Source organism: Ixodes scapularis, unplaced genomic scaffold (assembly GCF_016920785.2).
Source record: "Ixodes scapularis isolate PalLabHiFi unplaced genomic scaffold, ASM1692078v2 PGA_scaffold9__187_contigs__length_104089568, whole genome shotgun sequence".
Classification (NCBI taxonomy): Eukaryota; Metazoa; Arthropoda; class Arachnida; order Ixodida; family Ixodidae; genus Ixodes; species Ixodes scapularis.
Window position 1 is genome coordinate 13,140,661 of NW_024609884.1, and position 26,374 is coordinate 13,167,034.

General features: G+C 45.2%; 1 protein-coding gene across 1 annotated transcript in view; it reads left to right on the top strand.

Moving 5' to 3' along the window:
• Nucleotides 1–6,181: 6,181 nt before the first annotated feature.
• Nucleotides 6,182–26,374, top strand: part of LOC8023365 (homeobox protein araucan) — a 134,047-nt gene continuing 113,854 nt past the window's right edge. The window contains exon 1 of the mRNA XM_002400517.5: nt 6,182–6,674. The gene's annotated coding sequence lies outside the window, so the exon portion shown is untranslated. The remainder of the gene's footprint in view (nt 6,675–26,374) is intronic.

Consider the following 26,374-nt stretch of genomic DNA (forward strand, 5'->3'; position numbering starts at 1 on the left):
TTGGCTCCGAAACAGATACGGTGGAAGGGGATCCAAGGGTGCCAGCCCCGACTCCCAAGCGGACGCGCCGCGAATTACTGCCGAAGTTGGGATGCGCTATAGGTCGTGACGCGCTACCTGAAATCATCTCTGAGACATGGTTCTATAAAAACAATATTAATTGTGCCGCAAACCTTGTAAATAAAATATTTCAGAAAACATCACGCGCCCCCCGTTTTGTACTAATCTCCAATAAAAGTTACTACAAAAAGAGTTTTTTTCCGCTTGTTTGTACGGAAAAACCCGGCTCCAGCCGCTGATTGCCCGGCGCGCCCTCGGTGCGGCCCGTGGCAACAGCGGCGGCCGCCGCGATTGGCCGGCGCGATTGACCGATTTAGTATCGTTTTAGAAACGGTCAAGAATCCCTAATGCCAGCCGATATAGCCGGTTCAGACCCGACAAATTACTGGAAAATGGCGCTGGATACTGCATATCAGCGTGACGTTGACCGACCCAAGTGATGTTCCGCCGACATCGGCCACATCACAGTAATACTGGCCCGATCTTTACGATCCACCGCCAATATCGGCAGTATCAGAATGGTATTGGCCTGATTTCGCGATCCGACGCCAATATTGGCGCAATACTGTGTGCTGCCTGGGCATCTTGTAAGAAATATTCGATTTATTTTAATTAATTGCAAGATTAACTGAACATTCTCCAAGGTGCGATGGCATTCGAGCAACTGTAACTGAGCTACCTCTTTGAAATAACTTGAAACTTAATTCAGTTAATGTGGCTTCCGAAAATTGCGTTCGAAAATATCCACCTTGACATCGATTGGACGAACGATTGAAAGCGGATACATTTTATCCTTTTGACTCACATCTTGAAATCGGGCCCCGTCTTGCGCCAGCTAGCCAGTGGGCCATTTTGGTACTGTTTTTAATAGCAGCAGTTAATATTTTCCTAGTATACAAATCCTTATAGTTACTAATTGTGAATTAGTCTTAATAACAGCACAACGTGCATACCTTAAAGCAAGGCGGTAAAAATCACGAGCAAAAAAAAATATTATGATTTAAATCAGAGATATTGAATTAAAATATTTATTTGGTTTAAATAAAATTTCTTTGATTTAGATCCGATTAATATGACTTAAATCACTGTATCTAAGAAACACTATATTATATCCCTATAGATACATATTAAAATATTGCCGATTGATTTACCAACCCATCAGAATAACAATATAAAAATGTGAACGATACAATTACTGTACATTTAAGGTACACTTTAAATAGCAACATTTTTATATATTGATATAAATCCCGCCATACTATAGAACAAGATATGCTTGATTAGATGCTTGTTCTTGGTGGCATATCATTTGTCGGGCTTTCGTCAATACAAATGAGCAGTTCTAGCAAGACGTCTTGTAAACTCAAAGAAATACACGTGAGCTATTTTCTCTTCGGGGAGCCATCTTCGGGTCCCATACTCCCCACTACCTCCATAAAAATTGATCGATGAAAATAGTTAATTGCGTGGAGATTCCGAACGTTATACTACTATTGCCTTTTTAAGGCGCGTTGTGCATTACATTTTAACAAAAAACATCAACTCTTTGGGTGCAGGACACGTAATGCAACAATTATTGATTGAAAACGCCGTCTGATGGCGCCCCCTGGTGTCTAATCCAAGGCGCAGAAAAAGGGGCGTGTTAGAATCTTTGATGAGATTTTTAATGGGAAAATGAACCGCCCACGAGTGTACTTTTTTTTATGATGTTTGGAGCTTGTAGATTGAGTTATCACCATTCATGCTTGTTTTTGGCTCCTTTCTTCCGCGTTATAATTTATTAGCAATAAAACAGCCTTTCAGTACGAACGAACTGGAATGTAGAAAGGAAGCTCAACGTTCCTATTTGCTCCACTTTTTTTATCGTGTTAAGCCTGCTACACTCTTTCTTGATTTTTGTTTTTTTTTAGATATAAAACAAATGCACATATAAAGCATCAAATCAAAGACAAGCACAAGCTGCATGTGAAATATACATATATATATACAGAGAGAGAGAGAGAGAGAGAGACATTTTGGGAATTATTTGTGATGGAACGGTTTGATTTAAATCATCAAGGCAAAACATGGTGTGATAAAAATCACGATTTCAATCGGCTTGATTTTTATTCACCACCCTACCTTAAACTTTGCCGTGAGCAAAGAGGGCGGAATCGAAGAGACAAACCGTGTCCATCTGTTTTCAGCGTTGGAGACACAACGATCATCAGCAACTGCATGCAGCACTCCTCGATGTCACGGAATGCATGTGTGAAATGTAATCGAAGCCTAACTTGCCTAGCTTTCCCGAGTAATAGTAAGTTGTAACTGTAATTAGGTACATTCGTATTAATGTGACCGTATTTGTTGCCTAGTTACACTTCTACTCAAGTAACTGTAACAGTATAGTAAGTTACTTTTAAAGAGTAACCTTTCTCATCAGTGTCATCTCTGAATCATCTTTCGCTATACTCTATCATTTCGATTCCGCCCCTTGTTCTCAGAAATGGCTCACTGACCGCACTGCTTAGGTAATTTGTGACTTTTAAAATTTGTATACAGATAATTGGGGGTTTTAGAGCAAGCGGGTAATTTGTGGGTTTTTAGAATCCGTAAAGCAGGTGCAGATCCAATGGCGGCGCAGTTATACATGCACTTGCGTTTCCTTTCGTATATGGAGATCGACAAGGTCAATACGTAATTGCTCAATTTCAGCGACAAACCCAAATGTAGTGTATATATATATATATATATATATATATCCACTTTAGTAGTTTATGGGGGAAGTGCTGAACAGGGGAATCCCCAGTTGTATACTTCCAAACTAACCTGCACTTATATATGGCTACATACTTTCCACATCTTCATTTCTGTTGCACGTTGCACACTGTCTATACTTCTGAAGTATAGGGTGCTGCTGCATGGAGCATTCTTCATTTGTTGATAATTTTAAAAAAAGTTTGTGGAAAAATATGCTCCCGTGCAGTGCGGCGAAGAGAACCCTTCAGACAGTTTCAGCGGACTTTGTCTCTACCAATGCCTTTTTACTAAGAAATACATGTGTTTCCAACTTGGACGAATTATGTTGTATTGGAATAGTTGAGGCGGTCACCGGGCGAAGTAAGTAGCCATGAATCACCAATTTTGGCTATTTTCTAGTGGCCTGGCCCCAGGAATAAAAAAAAAAAATCCTAACGCAAGTTATTTATTTATTTGTTTTTTTTTAAATTCTGGTCCGATTAGAAAAAGTAAAAACAGCATGTATAAGGCGCTGGAGTGATCAACGGGGCAGGGATAGCGGTCTCGTGCGTGCTGTTTCGCGGCGTCAGTGTTCGTTTCTATGTTATCTGAGAACATTATGCGATGTGTGTTGCATGTATATACTCTCTCTCTCATAGGGAATGTGTCCAAGGGTCTCAAAGAGGACGTCGCAAGGATCACCAGCACCATTTGTGGTGTTCACCCTCGAGGCGCTGCTGGGACGCCCTTGGGGTGTTAGCCCTGGTGCAAATGAATCGTCCCTCACCCTTGACGGTGTAAAATGTTTTAATGTGTGACAACGATGTATTGCGGCGAAGGCGCAGTAGAACTAAAATGATAGTTACGTGATAAATATCGGCAGGTGGTCTAAATCCATAGTCCTTCGCTGAGGCGTGCCAGGGGTCCTTCATTTCGTATATAATATTGGTAGGAATTGAAAAAGAAGTGTGCAAAGTCCCGAATAAAAAGTTCCTTCGGCATCGGGGGGCGCCAGTATAGTGCATCTCTTTTCTCACGAAAGTTCGTATGTCGTCGAGACTATGCTATGACAAAAGTATTTTTCTATATTTTCGCGGGGAAGTCCAGGACACACCGACAAACACGGGAAGCACGTGCTGGATCTGCAAACATAAATGCAGCATTGGAGGCTTCGTTACCACTTACATAAGCTAACCAAATATTACGGTTTTATTGCACAAGTATGTTTTTCTTTTTAGTTTAAGCCAAAGCGAATGGGGAACATGCCGAACAAAGGCCGTGGAAGCTGAAATTTGTGTTCTTTTGCCCACATTTGGAAAACGCCGTAAGTAATCCTGAAAATATCGCCATGCCAAACTTTCCTTTCTGCGAAGTTATTCGACTAATAAATCAAGATATTCGTGCCCCAAATATAGCGTCCCAGATTTCTGTTTTGCGACTTGCAACTGAATCGAACCATTGCTGGTGCTCGACTAAGTTAGTTCACGCGTAAAAGACGTATAATGACCCACTGGAGACGTTTCCTTCAGAAATCGCGTTATTCTCTTTGCCAAGACAAGTCATCCCTCAGCGAGGAACGCGTTCAGATACAAATAGAACAATCTTACTTTGCTTCGCAAATGATGTTCGTCTCAATTGCACTGCTCTCCTCGGAGAAAAAAAGCACGCCACGGCCACGGCTACCAGGGTTCCCTAGCATTCTCAAGATGAGCGCCAGGCCTTCCCTAGGGAATCGATAAAGTGTCCCTGTCGGATTTGCTGGTGTATTCCGGGTTCAGGATGTCCCTGGATCGCGTCGTTGCTCGAGAGGGGGTCGGGCACATGTGATAGTACTCAAACAGGCACGAGTTGTTCGGAGATGGACGGGACGATTTCTAATGAAGTATTGTAAGAAGCAAAGTGTGTAGGCGAGCTGGTTAGGAAACGCTATAATCTAAATCCTCACACACGGTGAAATAACATGTTTATTTCTTCGTGTCTGGGCGTTCAGATTATCAGGTTAGTGAAACTTGCACAATCGTTTAATTTTTTTTCTTCTTTTTAGCGCAGCGTTACAAGCTACATATGTGGATAAAGCATCCCAATCCTTGAGACAAGGAAAAAATAAAATAAAGGACATCACGATACAAATTTTTCCGCGGTGCCGCGTGCAATTTTATTTTCCCTTTTCTCGAGGTTTAACCTAACCAGCTCGCCGATGTACTTTTGCTTCTTGGATGAAGTATTGGTCATGGCAAAACACGTGAATGAGAAAAACAAATTTCGAGCATTTCGAGCCGTCGCCATCCCAAGCGATTCGTTTTTGGGACGTTAACAAAATAAATCACGCCATGTCTAAGACGATGTTGGTTCGCGAATAGCGCGCTTTGCACCAGTGCGTTTGAAAGGATGAAGGGGGGAAAGAGAAATAAAAGTTACGCGCTTTAGTGCGCGAGTAAGTAGGGTGGTCTCGTTCGCGCACCAGCGAAAGGAGCAGAAGGGCGAGCTGTGGATCTAACAGATGATCCTCGCCTTTTCTTTTTTCTATTTCGGGAGGAGCGGGGGGCTCCCACCGACCTCAAATCAATGACGTCAGCATCACCCCACAAAGGACCAGGGGTGCACAAAGGCGTCGTGTGCGTCTCACGGCTGAAACCGGCGCGCTATATTTGCCCGAGTCGCGACACATCCATACACGGGGATAAACAGCGTCAGCGTGACGGGAGATTTCCACGGAGGATCCGGCGAAACCCCAGGACAGGGGCTCGAGCTAACTCCAGCCCGGCTGCGGGACAAGAGAGGTCCCGGAGAAGGAAAAGAAAAAAGAAAAAGGAGGGACAGCCCTGTGTGAGACGACACTCCCCAAACAAACGTAGCTACAGATGCATAGACCCTCTCGGTGGTTGGTGCCACACCGTGTTTAACCGACGAAAAGAGAGGGAAAACATTTTTTTTTCTTCTTCTTCTTCTTCTTCAACCGTGAGGAGGAGGACAGCCAGGATCGGTTTTTGACAACTGGGTACCGATGTTGGCGCGGCTTGTCGACAGCCATGCTAATTTGTCTCCCTCGCCCGTCGGTCGCCCTCCCCACGGGGCCAAGCCGCCATGGGCCGGCCCCCCTCGTCTGATTATCGCTTTTTTCCCCCCCGCGTCTACGGTTAATAGTTAGGGGGGGTGCCCCCCCTCGGGCGTCCAGCGCCCGCGAGGCGGTCGTGGCGAAGGCCGGGTGGCGGCATGCATGGCAGCGGTGCTCGAGGGGGGAGTTGTGGGGGTCCCCCCCGAGAACGGCAGCAGGCGTTGGAGGGAGGGAGCAGAAAGGCGGAGTTGGCAACCTCACGCCGGAAGCCTCGAGGCGGAGTCTGGAGCGAGGGAGGCGAGACCTCCGGCGCGTCCTCCCGCGTCCCCCGGCGCGCCGAGCGGCGCTGCCATTGGGCGCCAGGTTGCGCCGCGCTCGCCGCCCCGCGGTCTCCGGCGGAACTGCCCAGCTTCGGGGCGTCCGGGGGAGAGGGCAGCGCCGACGGTCCGGGGCGGCCGACCGGGCACTTCAGAGAGCAGCCTGCCAAACTGCGCGCCGAGTGTAGTACTTGGACGGCGAATACCCGCGTGTGTGTGTGCGTCGTCGTGTTCTCTGTTGTGGACGCCGCCGCGCGTGTTCCCCGCCGCCGGCCGCGCAGTCGGACTCGAGCCGCCGACGACGACGACCGCCGCCGCCGCCGCCGTGGCATCGTCGCCGTGTCACGCCACCGTCGTCGACTGCCCCAGCGTCAAGCGAGTGCCGTCGCAGCCGGCGCGCCCACGCGTGTGCAGCCATGGCCCGCATTGGATTGTCGCGTCTCTGAGCTGTGACGACGCGCGACGTGCCCTCCTCGGATAGGGGGGACGCGACGCCGCAGCACCCGACGTCCCCAGAACCTCAGGTACGAACGCCCGAAAACCAGCCTCGCCGAGCTCGGCGCGAGCAACAACCCGCCGGTTGGTTCCCCACGTCTGTCAGTATACGACGCGTGTGTCTTTTTTTTTCTCGTTGACACGCGGTCGGTCACCGTTGTGCACGCCTTTTGTTTCGAGAGCTCCTCCGCGCCAAAGGGTACGCTTGCACGCTGCTATTTAGTACTCGAAAATAGCAGTGAGCATGCCCCTCTTTACGCGGTTTACGTATCCACGCGGTGTCGTTGATTGATGCGCGACGGCCATGTGTTCGGTCGGATCGCGACTGTGTCCTCGAGCGTGACGCTCCATTTTACGAGCGTTGACAAGGATCGTTTTACAACGGCGGCGATGCTACGGGAACCTTGACACTGTTAGTGTATTGGCAGTGCTGCTGCTGTGCCTGTCGTTTGTCATCCTCTCGGAACCTTGCATTGCGGCCATTCGCCTCCGGCCACGTCGGTGACAGTTAATCGGTCAAAAGCGTTCCTCTCCTGTTCATAAAACATCGTTTTGCCTGCGTTTCAGTGTTGACATCACACCGCTCTTCACATCTCCTTCTTGGCGGAGCTATGTGCGCCCACTTTCTCGTCGATGCCCGTCATTGAGGTCTTGTTGGCTTTCGAAATTTCACGATAAGCTCTACTTTCAGGTTAATCGCGAGACAGTTGATTGGCTAGAAGTGTGTTACGGTCATTCCCACGGTACTACCTAGGCATTTTGTTTTAGAGTAAGCGAGCCTGGGGGCCATGGGAGTTAGTACCGATGTTCCCTAGTTCCCTAGCACGAGGCATAGGGATAAAAAAAATGAAACCAACGTTGCCTTTGAATCTATTTAAACACGTCCCTACAGTTGTTGCAACAGATTATATACGACAAATTTGTCCTCCAACTTCGTTCATTTTATTTTTTTCATATTTATTTTTATTTCGTCACGTTTATTTATTATCTCTTTTTTCTTCTTTTTGGTTTAGGCGCCTCACACATGCTGAGCGATGCAGCTGGGTGTAGACGCAGGAAAGACTTCTGAATAGCGAGGGCCTTTTATTTCCTCTTTTTTTTTTTTTTAAGTTAACCGCGAAATGAACAAACCTGCTGTGCTAAAAAAAAAAGACAAAAAGAAATGGTTGGTACGAAGCGGTTTTTTGAAAGCGCCAATCTCACGCACGTAGTATTGTTTTAAGGTTTTGAGGTAGGACCGATCGTGTTCTCAGCTCACTATTTCATCGTAAATTACGAATTCCGTTCGCTTAAAAGAAAGTGTCTCTTCTATTGGTGAAACAAAGATTCTTGCAGGTGTGTGAACGAGGTGATTTACTGCTTTATCCCACGTGTGAGATCACATTATACTCTGAATCATATGGGGTAGCCCATACGTTCCCCTCAGTGAATCCTCTGACCAACAACCCTTCATTTAATTATAGATCCTTCATTCGTTCGACTTCCTTTTCTTTTTATCTCTTTCGCTAGTTTTCTTAATAAACCGGCTTTTACAAAGTCCTGAATACGCTTTATATATATATATATATATATATATATATATAGTTTTCATGTCCAATTTGTGTCACTTTAACTTGATATCTTCACGTGAAGAGCGGCTAATTGTATGGGGTGCTGTAGACAACGATAGGGATAAAATGGAGCTGCCAGGGAAATTTCGTAGGCCCGACAAAACGCTATATTATTACGGTACAATCAGAAGACGGGTTGCTTGTCACGCGCTTCGGTCAGCCCTCGCTATTCAAACAGCCAGCCACCTTCCGTCTTACAAGTCCATTTCGACTGCTGTAAATCAATCACGATAGCATGTGTCCCACATACGAACGAATCCTCGATTATTTCCACTAGCGAAAAGTCGCCACATATATCGATTACGAAAGGGCGCAAACAACCACCGAAGAAATGGAAGAAGGAAAAAAAAATTAAACATAAGTAGAAACAATCGCAAGAAGTGGGTTACCGATAAAGTGCGAACTTACAAAAAGTGGGTCAACTCACGCAAGTTTAATTAGCAAGCATAACCACTACGAAGAACTATGTTCGTTGCACGAAAAACTTCTCGCATCGGCAACGCGACAAATATTAGTTTACATTTGTATTCTGTTTTACTTCAGCGCATATCATCGACTTGCCGTGGTCGTATAGGCAACAATTACATATCCGCCTTGATAGAAATATTTATTCCACTCATATTAATTTAGGCCGTAGTTTCGAAATGCGAACCACTCTGTAATAACCGAAAGCCGTTGGATTGCCTGTTCAAATCGCTTATTCAAAAAATTTGGGAAATACGGCACGCGGGGAGAAAAAGGTCATGTCATGCGGGATAGTTTTCTCTTATTTAAAACCCATTTTCCACCTAGATATATCAAACACAACGTAGCGACCAGATTTATATTTCGTGAGCATCGCAAGAAGGGCGTCAACAGGGACGCACGCATTCCCATTCGAGTCGTGTAGAAAAATAACTGTAAGAAGCTTCCAAGTCGTGCAGCTTTTTGCACCCGCCCGTGGCATCAAATCAGTGACACCGTCAAGAGAGTAAGGCCTGGATTTCCACAAGCAAGAACTCTGGTAAAATGGGTAATGTCATGTCCCATCATGGGTATTCATTTGAATTTGACGCGAAGACGTATTACCTATATAACCTGGTGTTCGAGATTGTCGGTCATGTTAGGGATAATTGGCGAAGCTCAGACCTCATTTGATTTCATCTTGACGAAGCCTCATCCATTTTTTGTTCCATGTATCCGGTTGAGAGAAAGTTTTCGGTGTCAATCCTTTTCTGTAAAAAAAAAAAAGAAAAAAAAAAAGAAAGAAAAGGATCACATTAATTACGCTTTATTCGCCACGCGGGAAAAATCACCAATTCCCAATTATAAACACCTGAGAGTGCGGAACACATCGATTAAGGGGATCGTGTGTTTGTGTGTTTGTCCCTTTTTTTTCTTTATTTCCAGTCTCGGGTTTTTATAATTACGATTAGTCACCCGGCTACCTTTCATTAATTTTTTTTTAAGCATCATCAGAGTCAGGAAACTCCGTCGGAGATTAGAGGGTGCATCCGTTTAAATGTTTTGACACCTTCGCTGTTTTTAGAAGTCCCTCTTTTTCCTGACCTTGAGGTTATAAAGCTATAGCTGCAATCCGAGATATTGAACCTTTTCATATATTTTATCCAAAATTAAAACGAATGCTAAAATATTAAAAAAAAATGATGACGTGCACAATTTTAACTTCGCCACTAAATAAAGTAGAGGTTGTTAGCAGTTTTACAGTTTCTCTCTTTTTCTGTTGTTGTTGTTATAGTTCTGTCTTAGGCGAAAATAGAAATATCGTATCATACATTAGCATGCTTGCGTTTTTCCACTTTCTTTGTTAAGACTGCAGGTGAGGCACTCGTGACGATGAACCTTCTTTTCCATGTGACCCAACTTTAATATGTCACACAAAAACTCGACAGTAACTCTAAAAAGAAAAAAAGTAAGAATAACTCTACTTTGAGTTCGTAATCGTTTTTTTTTTCTCTTTCCCCGTGATTAAAATTCCACCACTTCCAAAGCGACAAGGAAAGCTTTTAAGAAAGCTGTGACTCCACGAGTCAGCCGTTGCAGGTGCTATCTGAAACTCCTGCCCATCACGCCAAACGAGGAGGTTACAACTTGCCTACAAGTGTCGTTGCACATAAATGGCGCTCAAGTGTTTAATATATCTGGAAAGTTACAAAACGAACATGAACAAACGTGAGGCAACTGCATGCCGAGTCGGCAATGTAAAAATCACAACAACAAAATAAAGAAACCTTTGAGGAAGGAGATTCTGGATAACCTCGAACTTGCAGCTGACGTTTCGCACAAGACTTCGCTTTTGCAGTCTAAGTATATTATATAAAATAAAATGAACATGTAAAAAAAAAGAAAAATCTTGCACTGTGCAAAATGAAGCAGTAACAGCTGGATAATTATTGATAATGTCGGTGTCAAACTTGCTGTGTCTGATGCGCAGTAAGCATATACGTTTGCGAGTAAAGCGAATAAGATGTTTTGGGACACGACGTCTATTCCGAGAGGGAAAGAAGGGAAAACTGAGGACTCTCGGGGGAATTCTAGGGAATACGTTGGGGAATTCGCCAGCGAAGGATACAAGCAAAGAGGAAGATATGATAATAAAAAAATACGTTGTTGCCAGCTCTAAAGCGTTCGTCTGCTATCAATCTGTCGAGATACCTTTATATAGACGCCCCAAATGTTGATTCAAACTTATCTGAGTTAGCTGTTACCGTAAGAAGATTTGATAAGCCAGGGATTTTGCAATACTGAGACGAAAATGCTGCACAATGATGCAGAAAAGGTCCCTAACGAACAGGAAGAGCAGTGAGACAACATCCGACCGTCATTAGAAACCAAATATTCATCTGCCACTAAACCGTGTTCATGTTGAAAGGCTCGAAGTGCGTTTGATAGCTAAATTTTGAAGCTGGAACAAAAATCGCTCGCTCGAGTCCGTGGAGATGCTCATTTGAGTAGAACTTGCGACAAATTCCAGGGACACAAATGTGCATTCCAAAAAGATCCCATTACTTTGATTAAATCAGGTAATCACGCAATGACGCGTGACAATAAATTCAAAAATTTGCCTCAGTAAGAGTCGCCCTTTTTCAACGTATTTTGTGCTGGCCGTCACAAAGAATGTCAGCTTAACGAACCTTATTTCAGACGCAATCGGTATATTGCTTGTGTCAAATCAATACGCACGTTCATGAATTTACTGCAAAATCGCCGATCAACCAACTTTACACGGAATCTCTAGTGTTCGAACGTCGTCTTTTGTTCTCGATGTTAATCTCACAGACGCAGTAAGCCTAACAGCCGTGAGAGAATGCAAAAATCGCACAGAGACTCGACGAAAGAGGCCAATATTTAAAAGCGCTGTCCTCCATCGTTCAAATGAGCTATCGCAAAATCCCACACCCTCTCCATCTCCAACTTTCTAGACATGAACGCCATGCTAAATGCGCTAGAATGGCAATTTCACTTAAACAACAATAAATATCGCAAGGTTCCCCGGGAATAGAGTTTAGATGAGAGTCATAAAATGTCAATAAGCCGTAACTGAACTTTTGGGCGCTTATACTTTTTATTCTGTGGCTCTACAGTTTCTTTGCAATGAATCATATACTGTAAAACCAGTTGATGTTCGCGAGCCCTTCATTTTCGCGAATTTCGCTAATCGAAAATTTCGCAAAATTTAAGGGCACGCGAAAATTTCGGTCCTTACGCGTTTCATTGCAGGCATCTGGATTTCACGGAATTCAGTGGCCGCGATTATGCTCTCTGTGATCGATTCTCGAGAAATTGTTACCGCAAAAACAAAGAGTTTTACAGTACCAGATTCACAAAATTATCAATTCCTGCTTTTCTTCAACTGTAATTGCCTCTGTATCATAGAACGGAAATCAAATAGAATTTTGATATTTCCTTGAACTAGAGCTGAGCAATTGATCGATCAACCTACCGATTAATATATGAATGCTTTATTCGCGATTAATTTTTGTAGCCGGTTAATCGGTAAAGTTATGACGAACCAAAAGAAAGTAAAAATTACGCGCTTTCACCACGCAGATGTGGAGGAGTACACATGTATGAAGGGCAAACTTTAGGTCAAATTTTAGAATAAAGTGAACCGTATAAGGGCGAGATTAGTTACTCCAGACAAGTGCAGAAAGGTAGTGTCCCCGCTTGCTGCTCCAAGAACAGCGCCGTTCAAGAATCCGTTCAGTGCAGCAGAGACTTTTGGGAACAATCAAAGGAGGTCGCTCGTGTCGGAAAGTATCAAGGAATCTCTTTGTCTCATGCAGCTGAAGTATAACAATCTGTGAGATTGAGTGTCTCTGAACTGTTCCTATCTCGGAGATTGATTCATAATCACAGCTGTATATTGCACCGTTTATCACATATTCAACAAAGGCAAACAAGACGAAACAAAAATAAAGTTTGACCTTGTTTATATTACGCATACCAATAAACGAAACGGATTAATCGACTAAGAAATCGATTAAAGGGTGGTGATTAATTGGGTTAAAAATTTTAATCGACGCCCAGCCGTATACCTTGAACACTTTTTATTCTGCGGAATGTCGCAGAAAGTTGGTCATGCTCCCTGCCCCATTCAGCTTATTTTCTATGCGAAATCTTACTTACGTTCGGCAGTCGCCAGACTTAGGAAACGTTTGCGGAATTTCCGCTCCACTTGATTAATCTGGCTTGTTTAAGGTATTCGACCTTGTGTTTTGCATAGCGGGTAAAACGCGGTGAATTATAGCTGGGCGTTTCATATAATGCAAAGCCGACTTAAGGTCTCTCAACTCGTCAGACACAAAGTTTGGGCCGAAGTTGGCGGAGCGCACCGACTGGACAATCGCGACAATGACTTCGCGTTTTTGTCGCCAGCGTCCGATCGGCGCGCTTCGCAAACGTTTTGCTCGAACTTTATGTTTGACGAGTTTAGGGCCCCTGAAGTAAAATGTGAATGCCAGTAACCTCAAATTAATCGAATTATCCGAAATCTCGCATTTTTTTCCGAAGGGCCTCTAGAAACGACTTCTTCAAACAAATACATACAAATATTACCTGGAATTCAGTTTTGTATCGTAGTGAAATTATAACCTGACAGTATGATAATGCCGTTCCTTTTATATAGATTGAGTAACTCACGAAATTGTAATAAACATATCATGATAACAGCTTGCGTTGCAGCAGCAGCCACCAATTAGCCGTGCGACTCTAACAAATGATTTGTGCACCGCTGTGGGGCGTGACTTCGGACGTTGACACCGGATGGAAGTATCAAATGTACACGATACTCACATGAAACTTGACTGCACTGCCATTCCTCATATATACGATACTTTTTCTCAGTGGATATGTATTTGAACAAATTATTCGGTATGCAATTCAAGAAACAGCAGGTGTTCTTCTTAGAGAAACGTCTAAACTATATATGCCTCCTGTCCGTAACTAAGCGATGTCTCACTGCGGCCGGGTATGAACTGCGATATATGTCTGTGAGGTATATACAAACGCCACAGGTTGTAGCTTCAGCTGCATTCGGAAGGTCGTGAACATAGTGTTGGAACTGACGCAGAGGAAACCAATCCAATGTAACTACAACTTTTAAAATATCGAACAATTCGAATGCTGCAGACGCGTAAAAAAGGGACGTTCACGCAATGCCGCACCTGGAAACAAAACAAATGGAATTAGGAAACACGAATTGGCGGGGCTGCAGGCGAGAGCACGTTGTTCAAGAAGTTTCGTTCTAAGTTGTTCTAAATCTGTGCTCGCCGACTTGCGACAACTTCAGATTATCGCATTGCTTGCAGGTACACGAATTGAGATAATCGAGGCAATAAGAGAAATCACACACGTGGAAAGTTTACGAGCAAGAAGTCCCGCATATTAGATTTCCTCAGCTTAAAATATCAGATTCCACATGAAGTAATGGCTACGCGTGAGCGCTTTCATTTTTATTTCTTTTTGTACCGATTAGCCATCTACCTTTGCGGTTCGCATACTCGGAGTATGTGTGAGTCGCGTCGGGTTGTTAAATATGGGGTCGCATACCCTCTCGCGCTCCCTTCACGCAGCTCGAGAGGAAGAGGGGGGGGGGGGGGTTGTCTAAATTAAAAGCGGGGCGGCAAGCAAGGAGCCTTGACACCTGCGCAAGTCTGTGTAGAGCTTGTCTCGTCGCAGGAAAAAAAAAAATAAAAAAAAAGAATGAGCTATATGCCGGTATCTACGTGTATAACGCGCCTATTGCATGTCTGGCGGCGGGCCAGCCACAGAGCACTGCCGCTTGCGGCGTGGCTTGCACACTCGCTTTTTGCGCGGGTTACACCCCATCACGCATTTTTGCTTGTCACCGTTTTTTTTTTCGTTTTTTTTTTTTGCCGCCGATGGATTTTCTAACGAGCTCAACGTCGCCGGCGCCTATTTTTCTCGCCCGCTTCAATCTCTTTTTTCGTCTTGATTCCCCTCGACAGATCAGCGGGGGAGTGACGTTAACGACGTACTCACATGCGGCGGTGCCCGAAATTGTCTCCCCCCTCCGTTCTTCTTGATCCTTCTAATTCAAACACCGACCCATTTGAGGAACGTTCATTTCGAATTCCGGAGCAGCGCTGTCTTACGGCCGTGTGCGGCCAGTACATCCTGGTAGCTGAACAATAGGGGAATGCGAAAGGAAACCCCCAGTGAACTGGTGTACTCGACTGCGGCTCAATGGTCTCCTTTTGCGAAATGAAATGTTTTCGATTTAAGGAGCTTACACATTTATAAACTCCAAGGCTGCAAAGAGGGGACAAACACAAGACGTCTCATGTTTTACTTTAACCAGCTCGCCTGCCTTATTACGTTATCATCAATTACGAAGCTTTACGGAATCAATAGTTCTTCCGTCCTATATTTGGTCCTGCCACTGAGAATCGCATATATTTTCTGCGCTCATTAATGCCCTACGGCCTATAACGAGGCCCATATACAGCTGAGGACATCACACGGAGCTTGATTTTTGTGCAAGCCAATCTGGAACCAATCACCTGACGTTCTTATTCGCCCCTTTTTTTGTTTGTTTAACAAACTCAGTGGTGCCATCTATCAGCCGCCCTTGCCACATTTCTGGTTAACGTCCTAATTCCTACTTTTTTACTCATAATTATTTTACCACAATAGTGAATTACGTCTGGCAATGATGTAAGCGGCCATTTCCCGAAAATATCGCATATGGATTTCATCTCGCAAATACCGCAAAAACCCGCCGTCTAGTTCAGAACCGAAAATGTTTGAGGGCTTTTTTTGCACACTGGCGCCACAACGTTTCAGCTCACGCGAGAAAGAGTGAATACTGAAACAGACCATAGTTTACTTTTCCTCTAAACTTGTAAGCGTGTGAAACTTTCATTCTTCTTTCGTTCTGCTGTTATATGTGAATGGATATGAGGCGCAGGTTAATTCAAAAGTTTACTGATAATTCTTGCTATTCGTCTTGGCTGGTTAGCTTGATTGCAGTTTGACAGTGATACGCGGGTTTGATTTTTTAGATGTCGACTTTCATAAGTGCAACCGCTCTGTTCTTGTCGTATGCAGTCGGTGAGATGAGCTATTAATATGTGCGATTGACACGCAAATGTGCTGTTAGTTCTGCTTATCACACGGCGAAGATATGAAAACGTGTAAGAGGAAGCGCATTTTTCGTGTTCTGCTCCTGCCATAAAATGCCAATGGCTGTCGCATAACTATATTTCATTAAAACCTATCAACTCCAAGCAGTATTATATACACACGGACGTATTTTTCAGCCCCTGATAAATACAGCTTTTTCACATATAACCTTCTTACGCCATTAGTAGGATTAATGAATACTTTATATTTTGAGACAACCGCTTCGTATTCATTTCTTAAAAAATACAAAGAAAAGGGGACAAAGGCGGGGTGGAGGACTGGAGGTTGATGCCTTTAAAGACGTATTGCGATCCTTTAACTATAGCCACTTTCAGTGATGAGGAAGTGCGACGTACAAGCAACCGTGTATTACACAACTTAATTAGAGAGTCACAGGCAGTACGCAGTCTCGTGAATTGGCATTAACACTCGTAACGCAGTCGAGACAAAACGTACCGCTCCCACGTTTCGAAGTGAAAGCAGCTTTACGCTCGCATATAAGCTAACGCAGATTCATGACAGCGAACAACACAAGGAAAAAAATGCCTTATCTTATGATACACAATTTTCTCCACATTCCACGCTGACGTCCTTCATTGTTTCGATGCCCTCCGTCAGTTTCGTTCGTCTTCCCTTTAATTCGACGTTTACTTTCCTTCCCCTTCGAGCCCCGTAAACGACCCTGCATGCAGAGACGCATCCGCAAACAAATCGCTCGATCAAATAAAACAGGCCCGTATAGCATTAATGATTCTCACATCACCACACCGTGTGGTCGAGGAAACAAAGACACACTCACGCACACACAACACACACACACACAACAGAAGCGAAAAGCCGCTGAACCTCCGGACTCCCTAATACTGTCCACAGAAATAGAAATCAACGTATAAACACACAGTCCCGCGTGGCTCGTACTCATTCGTTGTTCGCGCGCAGCGACTCCGCGCGGCGTGGAACCCGTGTCGGCGCAGTGACGCGTTCTCGCCCAATGCGCACGTCCAACAAATAAGTCCCGACGCTCGCCCCAGAGAAAATTAACGCAAAAGAGAGCCACGAGCGCGTCTAATTCCGCCGACGTTTATGGGAGCGAACGTAGGGTCACGTCCCGTGGTGTACGACGCAATGTAGCAAACAGAAAGAAGGGGGGGGGGGGGGCAGCAACGTTTTATTGATATCGTTTTATTATTACTGCCCAAGTACTGCGACGCGCCGAAGTCCGAAGACCGGGAGGCCTCACTCGATCTTCTGGCTTCCATAATTTATTTCCGCGGATCGGCGTTATGCCGCCTTATTGATTGTTAAGGGCGCCGCTGCACTTCCCCCGCGCTGTAGTATAGTAACGCGGAAATTGACGAGGAAATAAAAGGACAGCTTTCGGGGTGTGGACGAGTATATCTATCTATCTAAGTCTTGCTCTCTATAGACGTGGGAATCCGCTCATTTAACGCGTAAGGCACGTTAAGAACTCAATAATCGGTCGCCCAATGCGCGCTGACCACTGGAAAAAAAAAAAAAAAAAGCGCTAAATTATTTGCGCACGCGCGTTACGCTCTGATGCATCAACTGTACAGGACGTAACAACTAACAACTGGCCAACTCGCGGACGTTTGTCGGTAGTTGGCGTCGTCGGTGTCTGACACGACGTCAATACGATGTTTGTTAGGTCACCTAGGGTTGGTCAATTGTTCGTTATCTGACAATGTGCGTTAAGTCCAGGTTGAAAAAAGAAGATCAAGTAAATCAGATTTATTCGATTTAAACCAGATTCACTCGTTTTAAATCATTGTAGCCAGAAAAAAAACTAATTATTTATCAATACATGTATTTTTAGACATGGAATATTAAATGGCCCATCCATCAAATTGTTGAAAAGAATGCGGACCAAAAGATTACTTACATTTAAAGTACACTTGGACTAGCAACTTTTTATGGGTGTAAATTCCACCTTACTCAAACAGATACAGCTTATTTTTTTTAGATAGTTAAAAAAGGTTTCAATGTTTCAATTTGTTTTCAGCATGTTTCAATTCGTTTTCAATATGGCAGTATCTTGTTTGCGCTTCCATCTTTCGCTTTATCATTTGCTCGCGATACAAGACAACCGACGAAATAACTGCATGGGTAAAAAGAAGGCCCAACTTTCCGATTTACTCAGAAGAGCGCCGCTTTTCGCCCGTGCTCAGCCTGCTACAATCGTTCTTGCTCGATGATCATTTGAATTACATATACAAGACAATTGCACATTGAAATTAAAAAAAAGGGAGACGTAGCTATTATACCACTGCCCTGTCAGTCTAGCGGTGGACTGCCCATAGCTTTCATCAAGCGGCTTTTCTCTTTTTCTTTTCTTCTTTTTTTTTGTTATTACCATCTTTTTTCGCGTCAGGCTGGTACGTGCAAGCGCGTCAACACCATACTCATTGAAAGGATACTTCGCGACATCCACTTCTTCTTTTTTTTATTTGTCCAGATTTCTTAATTTCCCCCTTTTTTAACGTTTTTTTCGTTTTTTTTTTTTTTTGTTCTTTCCTTCTCGGTTTCTTGAGGGAGTGAGAGAATCACGTACCTCGACGATATAAAGTTCAGGTACATCGATGCTTAAGCGTCATGTTTGGTATTTTAAATTCCTACCTGCGAGTAGATTTAAAGATCTATAGACGAGGAGAAGTGGTAAACCACGAAGTGCACTTCGGGCGTCTTACCCAAACGGCAGGCGCGGAACCACGCCCACTTGAGAACGTCATTCGCAATTTAAGTGTGCGCACTATCAGATAATTACGGGTGGGTTCACTGCCAAGCAGCAAACCGGTCGCACTGCTGCGTTCACGGTACCGGACGTAGAAGCGCTCAGCATGCCACATCCCCAACTTTCTGGGACATCAACGCCTTGCGCCCTCTCTCGGCGCTGAGAATTTCAACTGAACAACGACAAACATCGCAATGTTCCCCGGGAATATTTTAGATGACAGTCATAAAATGTCAATAAGCAGTAATCAAACTCTTGGACGGATATAGTTTTTATTTCACGGTTCTACAGTTGCATCGAATCATACCGGCCACATTCACAAAATTATAAATTTCTAATTTTGTTGACAAAGAATCGTAATGTTTCCTAGGCCGGTAATTACCTGGGTATTATAGAATACAAATCAATTAGCATTTTGATATTTTCTTGAAAATATTTTTTTTTTATTCAACGGAATGTCCCCCAAAGTTGGCCGTGCCAACGCGTTCGGATCATCGTGCTGCGGAGAAGAGCGTTTCTCCAAGCTCGAGTCGAAACCCAACATGCTCCGCCAGACAAATACAGACCTATATCGGATTCTCCACCCTATTATCACGGTTTGGTATAACGTGTTTCTTACATATCTTCCTTCGCTGTTGCTTTCTGACCAAAAAAGGCAGATTGGGCATTCCATGGCTGCTAGATTCGCACACCTGTATGAGTACACAAACAACAACAAACGCAACCACCAACAATAAAAACAAAACAAAAAACGCACAATAAAACGAAGGCAGCATGCAAAGACCCGGCGACGCCTGATACTGACCGCCGCGTACGATTCTGCGCCCATTTCGCAACCGACGCACGCTTCGCTCGAAATGCAAAAGGCGCCGAAAAGAAGTCCCCTCCCAAAAACAAACCGCACCGATTAACCGTCGTCGGTCTATACAGCCGCCCGAAGAGGGGCGATTTATATTGAGGCGTATATCGGGAAGTCGCGAAGTGGCTACATCTGCGCCGCAGTTGCGCAGAGAATCCCGACGAACAAACGAAATGAAACCAGCGTGCGTGTTCCCGCATCATCGCCGTATACATGCATGCACCCGGCGGCCCGATAGTCGCAGATCCCCCCCCCCCCCCCCCCTTCCCCCGTCTGGCCGATGGATAAAAAAAAAAAAAAGGCCTTCGGCGTAGTGTGTCCATATCATGAACCCGTGGCAGTAAAGGGAAGAGGGCGTCGAAAAAAGGGGAAGTGGAAATCAGGGGAGAGAGACACGGAATGGAAGAGGAACCAAAACATCACCCAGTTTATTTATTTTTTAGGTGCGCAGAGAAGACTTTAGCACCACATCGGACGATAGCATGGTTCGTTGGGTTTCGCACCTTACTACCAAGGGACACCATCTGGCCACGAAAAACATGGCCGATTACAGAATCGGCTCCTCGGCGCCAAATCACCAGGCAATCGTTTGCGCGCGCGTGCGCGCGCGAGCCTCGCGGTGGGTTCTGGCGGAGAGCTCTTGACGTTGGAAAACAACCTGTAAATCTCGGGGCGATACGTTATTTGGCATTTGAGGTCGATAGCCAGGTTTCTTTTCAGGCCACCGATCATCTGTGAAGCGAACAAGACGAGGAAGAGGCGGGGAGGTCGACGCGGGCAGTAAGAAAAACGAACAAACAAACAAACGAAAAAAAACTCTTAAACTTCGAAAAAAAAAAAGAAGTCCGCAAGAAACAAGGAGGATGTGTAATGGAAGCGAATGCATTTTTCGAGGAAACGCGCTGGTTGTTTTCTGGTCGTCGTATCGGGGAGGATCCCGTTTACAGTCAGCTAAACGGTCACCGTTTGGGAAAATTATTGCCGCGTTCAGCGAGTCAGGTAGGAAACTAAGTGTATCCAACCCGACCGTTGCTCAGAAACAAATAAAAATGAATAAATAAAAAGGCGCTCGAAGGAAGACAAAACGCCACAAAGCAGCCTGAAAATTAAAAGAAAAAAGGGAGAGGGGTGAAATGGATTAAACGCTGTCATTGCTTCAGTGCCTATCGAAAGACTCAATCTCTTCGCTCCGATGCTAAGAGAATAAAAGATTACACGCCTAGGCAAAAAATAAAATAAGAAGTGCGAATCCGTAAAATCAAGTAAGACCGGAACGAGAACGGTCCTTCTGGTTGAACGACCAGTTTAGTAGCAACGACTCTGGTCAAACGTTTTTTCGCTCAGTCTTGTAAACAAGGGTCGACCGACGCTCGTCACTTCCGGTGTTTTGAAATTAACCGAAATGTTAACCTCTCTGAGCGTGCTCCTGCCTTAGGAGCGATTCGGTTTGTTAAACGCGACAGGACGTTCAACTTCCCTTCCCGGCAGCCCGTACGTATATTCACATATCCACATCAAACTATCTATGCGGCATGCGTTTTCAAGACACAAAATAGTCCCTGCGCACACGAAGTGTTGTAAATCGTTGCGCGCATGCATGCTGCAATTGTTCATTCATACTTTGCCTTTTCATATGAGCACCTGTCCTGAAGCGAATGTCCGTCGTATATACGTTGGAGCCGTGAAAAGGCGCCAGCTTTCAAACACAAGCTATAGCTGTCAGTGGGTCTGAATGTTTACTATATGGCCAGCAATCCGCAGTATGGATGGGCAACGCGGGCAGTCAGTCGATGTTTTGCTGCGGGTGTCCACTGTCAGCTTTCTTGTTGTTGTTGTTGCTTCCGATCTGCGCGTGCAACCGGTTTGAATGTTTTACTGCGGATATCCTCCTAGAAGAGCTAAGACGGGAAAATGAATATCGTACATTATCGGAGACAAACCAAGTTCAGCACGTTTCTTTCTTTTCTTTTTTTGTCTTATGTCTACAGAAGAAAGAAAGAAAAAAGTGTATTTTTGAGAAGAGAAGATTTTATGAAAACGGCTGCCTCTACTTCGTTTTGAGAAAGAAGTTAGGCGGTTGCAAAATGGGTGAATAGGCAGTACTTTAACGTGTCGTTTTTTTGGTGTAAACGGTTCCGAAATCTTGAGCGAGCTGAACCGTTTCGCGAAACCATGTACGTGCAGTTCGGCGCGTTCCGAAAATTCGTAACAGAAGCACATCTTGTGGATGTTTATGATGATAATGATTATGATGACGATGATGATAAAGGCACTTAACTTGCAGTCTCATCTCATGGTGAACATTAGTGATGGACCGAATCTGCCGAACTTCAGAATCGGCCGAATTCGCCACGTGCCAAACTTTTGAAGGAAGGTTCGGCAAAGATTTGGCAAACAAATTCGGCAAACGTCTGCGCAAGCGCGAGAACGTGACACAGGATCATGGAATGGACGCCTTGCGGTCTTGCAGTCGTCCGGTTATGGTGTAACGCGTCTCCGACCGGTGTGTTTACCGCGTCAAAAAGAAAAAAAGTGCAGTGCCTTAATTTCCATCTGGTGACCTCATACAAGTGACACGCTGTCGCCGGTCGCGATCCTGGCGGCGTCCCGACAGCTGTGGTGCATGTGGCCGACGCCTGCTCTGCTGCAGGACGCTCTCCAGTGTGGCAGTTCACGGAAGCTTCCGCAGCCAGAAGTTGGGACGCCGCGACGACAGCGACACTCGCGTTCGCTCGTGCTTTTCACCGGCATTTCCACGACCAACCGCCAGGATCGCGACATCCCACAGCATGAGACACCAGCTTCTGTGACGTCATTTGTTGCCACTTGAGACCACTTTTTGATGTATGGGCAGGCTGGGACGCTAAACACAACAGTCGGAGACGCGCTCCAGGCACCATGCGCGGTTGCCATCGCACGGTGTATAGTATACAGTAGTATACCAGCAGTTAGAGCGAGGCATTGGCGAGGTGTGGAGTAGGCGACATGGCAACTGTGTGGTTGTCAGTCTTCGTAAGTGTGGTTCCTTCTTCAATATGTTCTGCCTCGAGAATAAAAGATCGACCAAGAATTGACGCAGTCCACTGCGTTTATTCGACTCAACGTTGTACCCCACAAATTGCGCACAACTCAAGAAACAAGCTTCGTGCAAGTCGCCTATAATGTACTGCAATCTCAGAAACAAATTGTTGCAGTTCAAGTCAAGCATAGCTTTATTGCCTCGTAGATACATATCACAATCAAGGATGACTGAAGTCGAATTTCTTGAGCGCCACGCTAAGGCCCTAATTCCTCACCTGCGTCGACGATGACTTAGACGCTGCAACGTCTTTCCAAACCGGTCGTGGTCCGAGCACCGTTTATTGGAGGACCGGCAGCTTCTTGCCCGTTCGCGAGAGATTTGAATTATAAGTAACACTGGCAGTGTGAAATTCCTGATGGTACGACAAATGTATGAGACATAACATACACATAATAAAATAACAACTAGGATGCATAAGTGCTGCAACAGTTCACATAAAGGATGCGATCTATTGGTGGTGGTGGTGGAAAACCTCTTTATTGGTCCTGCGAAAACCCCTACCCCTCCGTCACCCCTTCACCAACACACCTACGCACAGTCTGCCGGTGAAGCAAGCGCCGGGTTCGCTGGACGAAACCCCTTTGTCCCTCCAAGTCCACTATTGACAGCAGACCAGAGCAATATTAGAACGTGTTAGTAGACCGTACGCTGAGGATTGTAGACCCGACGGGCACGTGCTCGATCTGTGCTTCATATTGACGGCACGAGCTCACGCTACACTCTAAGAAGTGCCTGCGCGTCGACTTACCCGCAAAACACTCGAAGAGCCAATCTCTGCGATCTATGAGATCAGCTCAGCGAATGATGAGGTGGGACATCTGTTCAGACCTCAAAATGAAGTCTGCGCTGTGGCATTACGCAATGCAAGCATGACGCTTTGCATTGCGTGATGCCACAGTGCAGACTTCATTTTTAGGTCTAAACGGATGTTCCGCCTCATCATTCGCTGAGCTGATTTCATAGGTCGCAGAGATTGGCTCTCCGAGTGTTATGCGGGAAACTAGACGCACGGCCTTTTTTTAGAGTGTAGCAACGTGAAACTGTTGACGGTCGAATAAAAGTTTATTATGGTCAAGCGGCCTCTGCAAAAGTCTACAAAAGGAAAAATCGGCGCTTTGCTAGCTTTTATGTGGTAACCGCTTTGAATTGAATCTCAGGTCTCTGTGCTACATAACAAAATCAGCCCCCATGGTGCTTAAAAAGAATGGAGCATGGCGCCCGCTTTGCAAGCTCGAGAACACGCTAAAACTGAAAACACTTTCTGAAGCCGCAGAGAATGAGTACACCGTAAACAGAAGTGGCTTCGATGTACCTTTATCGAGTTCCGTTGACTTGTGACTTCGGCAAAGATCAAGGACAGTGCTGCAGCACCGCGATTCCAAACCGGATCCCGCAATCCCTCCGATCCCGGTTCGAGAGAGCAAAATGATGAGACGATATATGCAGGGCCGCGGCACGCCGGTCGAGTGACGTACGTGGCTTGATTTTGTGCTTTTTACGAATATGACGTGTTTAAACAAAGCTTTATAAGTGTTTGGTTTCAGACTTCAGCGGATATAAACTTTCCCCCTTGGTCACAATGACAGTCGCGCTGTTCGCGTCGGCGGCGTTCGCAGCTTGATTGACTCAAGGAGTTCAGCGCTCAACGATTACGAAACGGCGCGCCGTTGTAGATTTTTGCCGCGCGAATTTCGCCGTGAAAGTTCACTCCATGGAGTCTAGCCTTTAGAAATGTGTTTGGAAGGGTTGAGCTGGCCAGTGGCGGAGAGAAGCTGATGGATGAGTTTAGAGAAAGAGGGCTGGTATGTCAGGATAAGAGGGTTGATGCGTTTTTTGGGTCTGCAGGCGGAGAGAAAAGGGCGTCGGTATGGGAGATGTGAAAAACGCAGTCTATAATGCATTGCCCAGAATGGGGCGGGGTATCGCCGATTCAGAAAAAAATGTAGACATTGAGAGGGTCTGATTATGGAAATCATCATCGTCATCGTCACTGCAAAAGCGTCGGATAGGGGTGGCCGTTTATAGCGACTCCGGTGCTGAAAACGCGTCTTCTACAAAAACTTAAAACTTTAAATTGAAAAAAAAAAAAAAAAAAGTTTTAGTATTTAGAGGTGTTTCTTTTGGACAAGTGCTGATATGTTTTCGCGAGGGCAAATTATGTCAATGAGACTTGGCAAATATCGATACATCATTGTTGACGAGATAGTAAGACGAATGCGAGTCAACACAATCGTTAACTCTTTTTCACACAACGCGCGAAGCTCAGCGTACCATGTAATGTTGGAAAGATCGTTGCATTCACATTTAGAACATTCTCCAGATACGTCCGAGTATGATCAGCATTTTCAACCGTATATACTGGGCTGAGTCGGGCCGATCCCCAAGACGGGCGAAGTATCCGCGATCTTCCTGGCGAGCATTTCGTTTGCCTTGGGGGACTAAAACATACTGATGCACTCTGTCTGAGCTGAGGACTAATGGCTGCTGTTGTTCGCGCACACCTCTCGGTTAGTCACAGTCGAGCGCAGTTTGTCCCCAGCTTTGGCGAACTGTACCTAGCTAGGTACAGTGTGCGAAAGCTGGGGACTAACGGCGCCCGGGGAGCAAAATGGAGTTCAGAGGACGAAATGCTGTCGTTAATCCTTTAAAACTTTTTTTTTTTTTTTAGCATGTAGGCGCACTTTGTCATTGTGGAGGTGAACGATCCTTCATATCATATGCCGTCGTGTCGCCGACTCAGGGCCGCCAGGGCGGGTTATGCTTATCACTGTTTACAAACATTTACTCACCCGCGTTGTTTATATCATTCACGATTAATGGTTATAGTGAGCCTTCATCAAAAGATTCCCTTCAATCTTTCAATTGATGTAAAGCGTACCTGGGTGTAAAATTGCTTTTTCTTTTTTTCTGCCCTAAGCCTTACGCACCGCCGCATCACCGCGGCGTCCGCCACCTTGCAATTTTCTCACAGGTCCCGATTTCAGCGAAACGGTTCCAAAGCCCCGCGCGCGCGACAAACGATTCACGAAGTCGACAACGATTCACGCGCGCATGCGCAGTGGCGTTGGCAGATTGTTCGAGGACCGAACCGTTCGTCTCGAAACGACTCATTAAAAGTCCGTGCGATTGAAAAGAAATATTTTTTTTGTGTGCTTTTGAATATTTAATTTTGTCGAAGACTCTTATCCACAGTCGATTTCCTTTAATGAAAGAGTCCGGTGTCTGTCCCTTTGAGATTTTCATTTTCCAATGTCATTATAATGGGGGTCGTCAGAACCATCTGCTGCAATGCCGTAAACTGGTTCATTGATACTCACAGACATCACGCGTCCGGTGTGGAACACCGTCTCCTCATCACTGACCAAGTCTCGGTTGTTGTTTTTTTTAGACTTCCGCTGCAGCCGCAAAGGTGCGCGGGAGACTTTATATGGGATGCAGATGCGCTTCGGTAAACACGTGTTGAGTCGCACTCTGGTGGAGCTTTGGTCACTCGTGAGTGGCTGTTGCCAGTTGGTTATCAGTAGGACGATGAAAAAGCAACTGCGTGCAGTAACCGGTTTTTGTTGGGCACTTTCTAACTTCAAATGTATTCGTCTGTTGTTTGTGTTATTTTTTTCTTTGAGGAGACGGCTTCTAAAAAGAACTGTAAGAAATTTGGGATGATATCTGCAATGCTATATATTGTGAAACAGACGTAACATAGCTAATATACATTGCGAGTCACCTCAAGCTACATATGGGTCCCCGCTCTTAAACACTTTTTTCACTGTTCTTAATTAAGT